This window comes from Bos indicus, chromosome 5 (genome assembly GCF_029378745.1).
Source record: "Bos indicus isolate NIAB-ARS_2022 breed Sahiwal x Tharparkar chromosome 5, NIAB-ARS_B.indTharparkar_mat_pri_1.0, whole genome shotgun sequence".
Lineage (NCBI taxonomy): Eukaryota > Metazoa > Chordata > Mammalia > Artiodactyla > Bovidae > Bos > Bos indicus.
Genome location: NC_091764.1, coordinates 56,758,601 through 56,770,647, shown reverse-complemented (window position 1 = coordinate 56,770,647; position 12,047 = coordinate 56,758,601).

The following is a 12,047-nucleotide window of genomic DNA, read 5'->3' as shown; positions in this document are numbered from 1 at the left end:
CCAACCCAGGGACTGAACCTAGATCTCCTGCATTGCAGGTGGATTCTTTACTGTCTGAGCCATCAGGGAAGAGTACAGGCCAGTTATGCAAAGTGTCCCCCAGTTTGGATTATGTGATCCATTCTCATGATCAGATCCAGGTTATGCATTTTAGCAGAAATGACATAGAAGTGCATCACTGTGTCCCTCTCAGTGCATCCCATCAGTAGGCACAGATGTAAGTTTATTTCAGTACTGGTGATGTTAAGTTTGAACCCTTGGTTAAAGTAGTCTGCCATGTTTCTCCATTATAAAGCTAACTTTTTTCCTATGTAATTTTGTAATTTTTGTACACTAATAAAAAATTTTTAAAATATCATACAGCTTGGAGATTTCACAGCAAATATAAACACCTAATACTTGTACAAAATAGTAAAAGTAAAAATAATATGGCAAAACCAATACAATATTGTAAAGTTAAAAAATAAAATACAATTAAAAAAATAATGATCAAAAAGATCATGATCTTGATATTTCAGAAACACAGAAAGTTATCACCAAACACCTTCTGAGTTTTGGCATAGTTTTTACATTGTATTTTCCATTAAAAGAAATGCTTATATTGAAAAAAAAGTAATTTGTCAGGATATTTCAACATTATATAAATGCCCCATTCCTCATCAAACTTTTACCCACTCATTTTAGAATTATTTATAATTCTTTTAAAATCAGTTCTTATTATGATGGTTGCAAATGGTGATTTTTAGCTCTATCCTTTCATCTATGTTTACAAGTTGAAATTTCCATTCCCTTTATTTTTTATTTATTGTAAGAATGGATTCATGGATTCTTATTTTATTCAATTAGTTATAGACCATTTATGTCATAATATGTTTCATATTTTTATAACTCTTATACCCATAGCACTTAAAAAAAGCAATCTACTTGTTGGAGTTCAATATTTACTTGTGGTTCTTTTTGTCTTTAAACTGAAAACATATTTAGAACTTCTAAATATTGGGTTATTTTTTCCTTCCCATTCAATGTCTTTTATTATTCATTTGGGGTTTCCCTGGTGGCTCAGCTAGTAAAGAATCCTCCTGCAATGCGGGAGACCTGGGTTCGATCCCTGGGTTGAAAAGATCTTTTGGAGAAGGAATCTGGCTACCCACTTCAGTATTCTAGCCAGGAGAATTCCATGGACTGTAGGACTGTATAGTCCATGGGGTTGCAAACAGTTGGACCCGACTGAGTGACTTGCACTTTCATGTTTTCATTATTCATTTGAAGTATAATTTGGCTCATTCTTTTCCTGTTAGTATTTAATTTGGTATCATCCCCCACTCCTGCATCCTTATTGATATAATTTTATTTTGTGAATCCATAAAACATTAACATGATTCTAAAGTCCAACCTGAATTATTTTGAAGAAATCTCAGACATCATACAGAGACTTAAAATGTTGCCATTTGTAATAGCAACAACAAAAATATAAGGTACCTAGGAATAAACTTAACAAAAGATATATAATATCTTCACACAGAAAATTATAACATTTTATTTTAAGACATTAAAGAAAGTTTTTGTAAGTGTAAAAAGATACAATATTCAGGAACAGGAATTTTTGAACATCAGGAAAAGGTATAGATGTATCAACTTCCTCCCAAATAATTTATGAGTTCAATGCGCTTCCAGTCCAGTCAAAATTCCAGCAGCATTTTATTCAAATTGGGAAGCTTGTTTTTAAATTTAATTGGAAGAGCAGAAAGGCATGCAGAACCACGAAAATTTTGGTGAACAAATTGAGGAAAACTTGACTCCCCAAGCATTAAGATTTACTATAAAACTGTATAATGTGCACAAAGTAAAGACGGACAAATAGATGTTAAGAACAGAGTGAGGAGCTGATGCACATGTGGAAACTTGGTATGACAGCAGTATCATAATGAGGTAGTGCGGAAACGATCAGTAACGGTGATAAAACAACAGTTTTTTCTTAAAGAATATATTAAAATTAGATCCCTACCCCACCCCACATTCAAAAATGAATTCCAGAGGAACCAATACCTAAATGTGAAAACCCAAAATTTAAAACCGTCAAAACCTTGAGAATATATTATGTCTTTAGGATAGGAAAGGCTTTTATATAAGATACAGACACAAAAACTCAATCATAAAAGGAAGACTATCAAGTCTGACTATAGTTAAAATTCTTCCCAGGTGGCACTAGTGGTAAAGAACTTGCTTACCAATCAGGAGACAGAAGAGATGCGAGTTCCATCCCTGGGTCGGGAAGATCCTCTGGAGGAGGGCATCCAGATCCACTGACTTGGCAACCCACTCCAGTATTCTTGCCTGGAGAATCCCAAGGACAGAGGAGCCTGGAGAGCTACAGTCCATAGAGCTGCAGAATCAGACACGACAGAGTGACTAGGTGACTGAGAACAGCACAGCTACATCAAATACGTACCTTGGGATTTCCCTGGTGGTCCAGTGGTTGGGAATCTGCCTTGCAATACAGGGGATGTGGGTTCAACCCCTGGTCTGGGGACTAAGATCCCACATGCCATGGGGCAACTAACCCCACGTGCCACAACAGAGAGCCAGTGTGTGGCAGCTAAGACCATAGATGGCAACCGCATTTATTATGAAGCCAAATAAATAAATAATAGTAAAAAATACATACCTTACATAGGTCAAAAGACAAGACGCCGGTTGGGAGGTACAGTTGCATCAGAGGTAACCACAAAGTCTTCTTGTTAAGAAATAGAACTCCTTGAAATTAATAAACAAAAAAATCTTGGTAGAAAAATGGACAAAGGAAAAGAAAATCTGCATGGCTAATAAACATTCAAAATATGCTCATTTTAATTAGCAATTGGAGAAAAGCAAAGTAAAATCATAGCAAGATGCAATTTCACATTCATCATACTGCAAAAAATTAAAAAACCAGCCAATACAAAGAGTGAAATTGTAGATCAAGGGGAGACCCTACACTTCTGGTGCAAGGGTTAATTTGTAAAATCTTTTGGTGAGCAATTTGGAAAATATTTGATGAAGTTGAAATGGATTTGCACTCTCAGATGCATAGCATTAATATCATGTACACAAAAAGATTAGTATGAGAATCTTAACTGCTCTATTGTTTGAATCAGGATAAACTGGAGACAGTTTATCTGTCCATTCACAGGAGAATGGATAAACTGTAGTATGTTCATAAAATGGTCAGTCTATCTGTCTCTGTCTCAGTATTTCCCTGTCTATCCATCTGATGCTTAACATGAATAAAGTTAAACTATGTGTATTAATGTGGGTAAAACTTAATAACATAATAAATGAAAAAAAATAAGTTGCAGAAGATATGAATACTGGTATGATATCTTTTGTTTAAAGTGTTAAAACCAGCAGAAAGTGTTATATACTATTTATGGATATGTAGCTATATAGGAAAAGTACTAAAGATTTTATTAGGATAAAAAACACCAAATTCATGATGGTAATTACCTTTGAGGTTTGAGGAAGACTATATTGGAAATGTCAATTGAAATAATAATACTATATTTCCCAAGTTTGGTGTTCGATACACAGTTCAGCTCAGTCGCTCAGTCATGTCCGACTCTGCGACCCCATGAATCGCAGCACGCCAGGCCTCCCTGTCCATCACCAACTCCCAGAGTTCACCCAGACTCACGTCCATAGAGTCAGTGATGCCATCCAGCCATCTCATCCTCTGTCGTCCCCTTCTCCTCCTGCCCCCAATCCCTCCCAGCATCAGAGTCTTTTCCAATGAGTCAACTCTTCGCATGAGGTGGCCAAAGTACTGGAGTTTTAGCTTTAGCATCATTCCTTCCAAAGAAATCTCAGGGCTGATCTCCTTCAGAATGGACTGGTTGGATCTCCTTGCAGTCCAAGGGACTCTCAAGAGTCTTCTCCAACACCACAGTTCAAAAGCATCGATTCTTCGGTGCTCAGCCTTCTTCACAGTCCAACTCTCACATCCATACATGACCACTGGAAAAACCATAGCCTTGACTAGACGAACTTTTGTTGGCAAAGTAATGTCTCTGCTTTTGAATATGCTATCCAGGTTGGTCATAACTTTCCTTCCAAGGAGTAAGCATCTTTTCATTTCATGGCTGCACTCACCATCTGCAGTGATTTTGGAGCCCAGAAAAATAAAGTCTGACACTGTTTCCACTGTTTCCCCATCTATTTCCCATGAAGTGATGGGACCAGATGCCATGATCTTCGTTTTCTGAATGTTGAGCTTTAAGCTAACTTTTTCACTTTCCTCTTTCACTTTCATCAAGAGGCTTTTGAGTTCCTCTTCACTCTCTGCCATAAGGGTGGTGTCATCTGCATATCTGAGGTTATTGATATTTCTCCCAGCAATCTTGATTCCAGCTTGTGCTTCTTCCAGCCCATTGTTCCTCATGATGTACTCTGCATATAAGTTAAATAAGCAGGGTGACAATATACAGCCTTGATGTACTCCTTTTCCTATTTGGAACCAGTCTGTTGTTCCATGTCCAGTTCTAACTGTTGCTTCCTGACCTGCATACAGATTTCTCAAGAGGCAGGTCAGGTGGTCTGGTATTCCCATCTCTTTCAGAATTGTCCACAGTTTATTGTGATCCACACAGTCAAAGGCTTTGGCATAGTCAATAAAGCAGAAATAGATGTTTTTCTGGAACTCTCTTGCTTTTTCCATGATCCAGGGGATAATTGGCAATTTGATCTCTGGTTCCTCTGCCTTTTCTAAAACCAGCTTGAACATCAGGAAGTTCACAGTTCACATATTGCTGAAGCCTGGCTTGGAGAATTTTGAGCATTACAGGTGTATCTATATGCAGGTCAGGAAGCAACAGTTAGAACTGGACATGGAACAACAGACTGATTCCAAATCAGTAAAGGAGTACATCAAGGCTGTATATTGTCACCCTGCTTATTTAACTTATATGCAGAGTACATCATGAGAAATGCTGGGCTGGATGAAGCACAAGCTGGAATCAAGATAGCTGGGAGAAATATCAATAACCTCAGATATGCAGATGACACCACCCTTATGGCGAAAGTGAAGAGGAACTAAAGAGTCTCTTGATGAAAGTGAAAGAGGAAAGTGAAAAAGTTGGCTTAAAACTCAACATTCATAAAACTAAGTTCATGGCATCTGGTCTCATCACTTCATGGCAAATAGATGGGGAAGCAATGCACAGTGACAGACTTTATTTTCTTGGGCTCCAAAATAACTGAAGATAGTAATTGCAGCCAGGAAAGTAAAAGATGCTTGCTCCTTGGAAGAAAAGCTATGACCAACCTAGATAGAATATTAAAAAGCAGAGACATTACCTTGCCCACAAATGTCCTTCTAGTCAAAGCTATGGTTTTTCCAGTAGTCATGTATGGATGTGGGAGTTGGACTATAAAGAAAGCTGAGTGCCGAAGAATTGATACTTTTGAACTGTGATGTTGGAGAAGACTCTTGAGAGTCTCTTGGACAGCAAGGAGATCCAACTAGTCCATCCTAAAGGAAATCAATCCTGATTTCCCATCAGGGAAGGACTGATGCTGAAACTCCAATGCTTGGCCACCTGATGCAAAGAACTGACTCATTTGAAAAGACCCTTATGCTGGGAAAGATTGAAGGTGGGAGAAGGGGACAACAGAGGATGAGATGGTTGGATGGCATCACTGACTCAATGGACATGAGTTTGAGTAGGCTCCAGGATTGGTGATGGATAAGGAAGCCTGGAGTGCTGCAGTCCATGGGGTTGCAAAGAGTTGGACACGACTGAGCGAATGAGCTGAACTGACTGAACTGAACACAGGTGCAGATGTTAATTAACATATATACTGTTTTGTAGTACTCAAATATTTAGTAATTAAAATTAAAAAGAACTAACAGTCTGTGTAATCTCAAACTATAGGAACAACCTCTTTAAATACCTTTTCCTATGCTTTGTGTGTGGCTGGCTGGTCAACTAAGTCCCTTTAGTCACTTCCAACTCTTTGCAATCCCTATGGACTGTAGGCTGCTAGGCTCCTTTGTCCATGGGCTTCTCCAGGCAAGGATACTGGAATGGGTTGCCATTCCCTTCTCCAGGGAATCTTCTCAAGCCAGGGACCGATCCTGGGTCTCCTACATCTCCTGCACTGGGCAGGTGGGTTCTTCCCCTGCACCACCCGGGAAGCCCCCATGCCTTGTGTGTAGTACAGTTACAATAAAATGTGACTGTAAATAATAAACTTTTTTTTCAAAAGAGAGTAGTTATTTTAATATACTTTTATATATTCTCATTTTAGTGGGTATTGTTGGAAATTTTAGTGAGGCCAAAGACTGTTTTTAAAAATTTGTTCAAGTAGATCATTAACAGACAGACTTTTCTATCTTGTCAACTGATTGAGGAGTGGAACATTTAGAGGGCACCAGCATTATAAAATAGCTTAGTCCCTGGGAAGGAAAACATCAGTAAATATGTCAATAAAATGTTAATCTCTAGGACCTTGCCTAAGTTATTTAATAACCCAGTAGTTATTAAATAAATACTTGCTGAATGAAACAAATATAGGAAATATAAAATTATGTGAAAAGTAAAGGCTTTTTTTTCTGATGCTTTTGGAGGGAGATTTTCTTGAGAAGTTAGCAATTCTAGCAGCAAGAGTCAGAATTTAAATTGTTGACCTGACACAAAAGAGTAAGACCTCTCTATGCATGGTTAGGAGTTTTCCCCTACAGACTACACTATTGAGTAATGCTGGAAGCCTCTGAACATTAATTTAGATCTTGTGGACAGGGTAAACAAAACAGTGATCTTCCTGTAAATTACTTCAGCAAAATCTCTAAATCATTAACTTCTTATCTACATGGAAGTCTGTGTCTGAGACACATACATTATTAAGTCAAAAATACAGGGTCACATGTATAGTGTTGGGAAGAGGAAAAGTTGCCTTACCCTTCCCTTCTTTGGATCTTTTTTACTGGTTAAATAATTAAAATGACATGAGACATATTAACTGAAGAAAATAGAATTTAATTTTATATGTATGAGAACCCTACAGACATGAGAGGTTCAGAGACAGAAAGGTAAAATGAGATATGTATGCCATCCTGAGCTAAGGAATGGGATAGGGCCTTGGGGCTTCCAAGGACAGGAGAGTTATTAATAGTACACAAGAGCAGCCAATGTTAGTAATTAAAGGTTGGCTCTGCCATATATATGGGGTTACTTAGATAAAAGCTATATCTGGTAGGGACTTCCCTGGTGGTCCACTGATTAAGACTCTGAGCTTCTATTACAGGGGAACTTGGGTTCCATCCCCGGTTGGGGAACGAAGGTCCTGTATGCCATGTGGTATGGGCAAAAGATTAAAAACAAGTTGTATCTGGTAATAATTTTTCTGGAAAAAGTTCCCCAATTTAAATTCTTCTAGGAAGTGAGTTCACTTCAGTTCAGTTCAGTTGCTCAGTCGTGTCTGACTCCTTGCGACCCCATGGACTGCAGCACTCCAGGCTTCCCTGTCCATCACCAACTCCTGGAGCTTGCTCAAACTCACGTCCATTGAGTCAGTGATGCCATCCAACCATCTCATCCTCTGTCGTCCCCTTATTCTCCTGCCTTCAATCTTTCCCAGCATCAGGGTCTTTTCAAATGAGTCAGTTCTCACATCAAGTGGCCAAAGTATTGGAGTTTCAGCTTCAGCATCAGTCCTTCCAATGAATATTCAGGACTGATTTCCTTTAGGATGGACTAGTTGGGTCTCCTTGCTGTCCAAGGGACTCTCAAGAGTCTTCTCCAACACCTTCTCCAACACTTCTCCACAGTTCAAAAGCATCAATTCTTCCGTGCTTAGTTTTCTTTATAGTCCAAATCTCACATCCATACATGACTACTGGAAAAATTATAGCTTTGATTATACGGACTTTGTTGGCAAACCATTGTTTCTGTTTTTTAATATGCCGTCTAGGTAGGTCATAGCTCTTCTTCCAAGGAGCAAGCGTCTTTTAATTTCATGGCTGCAGTCACTATCTGCAGTGATTTTGGAGCCCAAGAAAATGAAGTCTGGCACTGTTTCCATTGTTTCCCCATCTATTTCCCATGAAGTGATGGGACCAGATGCTATGATCTTAGTTTTCTGAATGTTGAGTTTTAAGCCAGCTTTTTCACTCTCCTCTTTCATTTTCATCAAGAGACTTTTTAGTTCCTCTTCACTTTCTGCCCTAAGGGTAGTGTCATCTGTGTATCTGAAGTTATCGATATTTCTCCTGGCAATTTTGATTCCAACTTGTGCTTCATCCAGCCCCGCATTTTGCATGATGTACTCTGCATATAAGTTAAATAAGCAGGGTGAGAATATACAGCCTTGACGTACTCCTTTCCTAATTTGGAACCAGTCAGTTGTTCCATGTCCGGTTCTAACCGTTGCTTCCTGACCTGCATACAGATTTCTCAGGAGGCAGGTCAGGTGGTCTGGTATTCCCATCTCTTTCAGAATTTTCCACAGTTTGTTGTGATACACACAGTCAAAGTTGTTGGCGTGTCAATAGAACAGAAATAGATGTTTTTCTGGAACTCTCTTGCTTTTTTCTATGATCCAATGATGTTGGCAATTTGATCTCCAGTTCCTCTGCCTTTTCTAAATCCAGCTTGAACATCTGGAATTTCATGGTTCATGTACTGTTGAAGCCTGGCTTGAAGAATTTTGAGCATTACTTTGTTAGCATGTGAGATGAACACAATTGTGCAGTAGTTTGGACATTCTTTGGCATTGCCCTTCTTTGGGATTGGAATAAAAACTGACCTTTTCCAGTCCTGTGACCACTGGTGAGTTTTCCACATTTGTTGGCATATTGAGTGTAGCACTTTTACAACATCATCTTTTAGGATTTGAAATAGCTCAGCTGGAATTCCATCACTTCCACTAGCTGTGTTCGTAGTGATGATTTGTAAGGCCCACTTGACTTCACATTCCAGGATGTCTGGCTCTAGGTGAGTGATCACATTTCGTGGTTATCTGGGTCATTAAGATCTTTTTTGTATAGTTCTACTGCATATTCTTGGGCTTCCCTGGTGGCTCAGAAGTTAAAGCGTCTGCCTGCAATGTGGGAGACCTGGGTTTGATCCCTGGGTTGGGAAGATCCCCTGGAGAAGGAAATGGCAACCCACTCCAGTATTCTTGCCTGGAGAATCCCATGGACGGAGGAGCTTGGTGGGCTACAGTCCACAGGGTCGCAAAGAGTCGGACATGACTGAGTGACTTCACTTCACCTTCTGCATATTCTTGCCACTTCTTCTTACTATCTTCTGCTTCTGTTAGGCCCATACCATTTCTGTCCTTTATTTGTGTCCATCTTTGCATGAAATGTTTCCTCAGTATCTCTGATTTTCTTGAAGAGATCTCTAGTCTTTCCCATTCTATTGTTTTCTTGTATTTCTTTGCATTGATCACTGAGGAAGGCTTTCTTATCTCTCCTTGCTATTCTTTGGAATTCTGCATTCAAATGGGTATATCTTTCCTTTTCTCCTTTGCCTTTCACTTCTCTTCTTTTCTTAGGTATTTGTAAGGCCTCCTCAGACAAGGGAGGGGCAATAGTTTCTCTTGCTCCGGACTTCCATTGCCTTTCATTCAAAATAATCCACATGCCAAAGTATCATATCTTGGGGAAGCCTGTTCTGAACTCCCACAATAGTATGAAACCTCTTAAAATTAAATTTGTGTGTGTACATATACATATATAAATTTATGTAGGGCTGTGTGTGAAATGATTCTAATTGTTTTGGAAGAATTAATATTGTTAAAATGGCCATGTTACCCAAAGCAATCTACAGACTTAATGTGATTATTATCAAATTACCCATGATATTTTTCACAGAACTAACACAAATAGTTTGAACATTTATATGGAACCACAAAAGAGCCAGAATTGCCAAAATAATCTTGAGGAAAAAGAACAAAGCTGGAGGCATAACCCTCCCAGACTTTAGACAATAATAAAAAACCATAGTAATCAAACCAGCAGGGTCCTGGCACAAAAACAGACATATGAATCAATGGGACAAAATAGAGAGCCCAGAAATAAATCCACACACCCATGGTGAATTAATTTTCAACAAAGGAGGCAAGAATATACAATGGAGAAAAGATAGTCTCTTCAGCAATTGTTGGGAAAGTTGGACAGTCACATATAAATCAATGAAGATAGAACACTCCTGTACACCATACACACACATACAAAAACTCAAAATGGCTTACAGACTTAAATATAAAACCATAAATGATACCATAAAACCCCTCGAAGAAAATGTAGGAAAAATTTTTCTGACATAAATTGTAGCAACGTTTTCTTGGGTAACTCTCCCAGGGCAATAGGAATAAAAGCAAAAATAAACAAATGGGACCTAATGAAACTTGTAAACTTTTGCACAGCAAAGGAAATCATAAACAAAATGAAAATACAACCTATGAACTGGGAGAACATATTTACACATGATGTAATTGACAAGGATTTAACTTCCAAAATAAACAAACAGCTCATTCAACTCAATATCAAAATAAACCAAACAACCCAAATGAAAATGATCAGAAAACCTAGAGAAACATTTCTCTGAAGAAGACAAACAGATGACTGGTAGGCACATGAAAGATGTTCAACATCGATAATTATTAGAGAAATACAAATCAAAACTACAATGAGGTATCACCTCACACTGGTCAGTATGGCCATCATCAGAAAGTCTACAAGTAACAAATTCTGAAGAGGCTGTGGAGAAAAGGGAACCTTTCTACACTGTTGGTAGGAATGTAAATTGATACAGCCACTACGGAGAATAGCATGGAGGTTCCTTAAAAAAACAAAAATAGAGTTGCCATAGGATCTAGCAATCATATTCCTGGGCATATATCAGGAGAAAGCTCTAATTCAGAAAGACACATGCATCTCAGACTTCCCAGTGGTTAAGAATTTGCTTTCCAATGAAGGGAACATGTGTTTCATCCCTGGTCCAAGAAGATTCCACATGCCATGGGGTATCTAAACCCATGAGCCTCAACTACTGAGCTTGTGTTCTAGAGCCCCCACAGTACAACCGCTGGAAGCCTTCATGCCTAGTAGAGCCTGTGCTCAGCAGCAAGAGAAGCCACTACAACTGGAAGCCCAAGCACCTCAAACAGAGTAGCCCCTGCTCACTATAACTAGAGAGAAGCCAGAGCAGCAATAAAGACCCAGTGCAGCCATACATAAATAAATATTTTTCTAAATCTCATTTGGCTTAAAGACAGAAACAAAATTTAAAAAAAGCTAAGAAAGTATTAAAAAAAGATATATGCACCTCAATGTTTATAGTAGCACTATTTACATGGAAGCAACCTAAATGTCCATTGACAGAGGAATAGATAAAGAAAAAGTGGCATATATATATATGTACATATATATATATACACGCACACAATAGAATATTATTCAGCCATAAAAAGACTGAAATAAAGCCATTTAGAGCAACATGGATAGACCTGGAGATTATCATACAAAGTGAAATGAGTCAGAGAAAGACAAATACCATTATGATACCACTTACATATGGAATCTAAAAATGATGCAAATGAACTTATTTACAAAACAGAAACAGATTATTGACATAGAAAACAAACCTATGGTTGCCAAAGGGGAAAGGAGAGTCAGTTCAGTTCTGTTGCTCAGTCGTGTCCGACTCTTTGCGACCCCATGAATCGCAGCATGCCAGGCCTCCCTGTCCATCACCAACTCCCGGAGTTCACTCAAACTCACGTCCATCGAGTCGGTGATGCCATCCAGCCATCTCATCTTCTGTTGTCCCCTTCTCCTCCTGCCCCCAAACCCTCTCAGCATCAGAGTCTTTTCCAATGAGTCAACTCGTCACATGAGGTGGCCAAAGTACTGGAGTTTCAGCTTTAGCATCATTCCTTCCAAAGAAATCCCAGGGCTGATCTCCTTCAGAATGGACTGGTTGGATCTCCTTGCAGTCCAAGGGACTCTCAAGAGTCTTCTCCAACACCACAGTTCAAAAGCATCGATTCTTCGGTGCTCAGCCTTC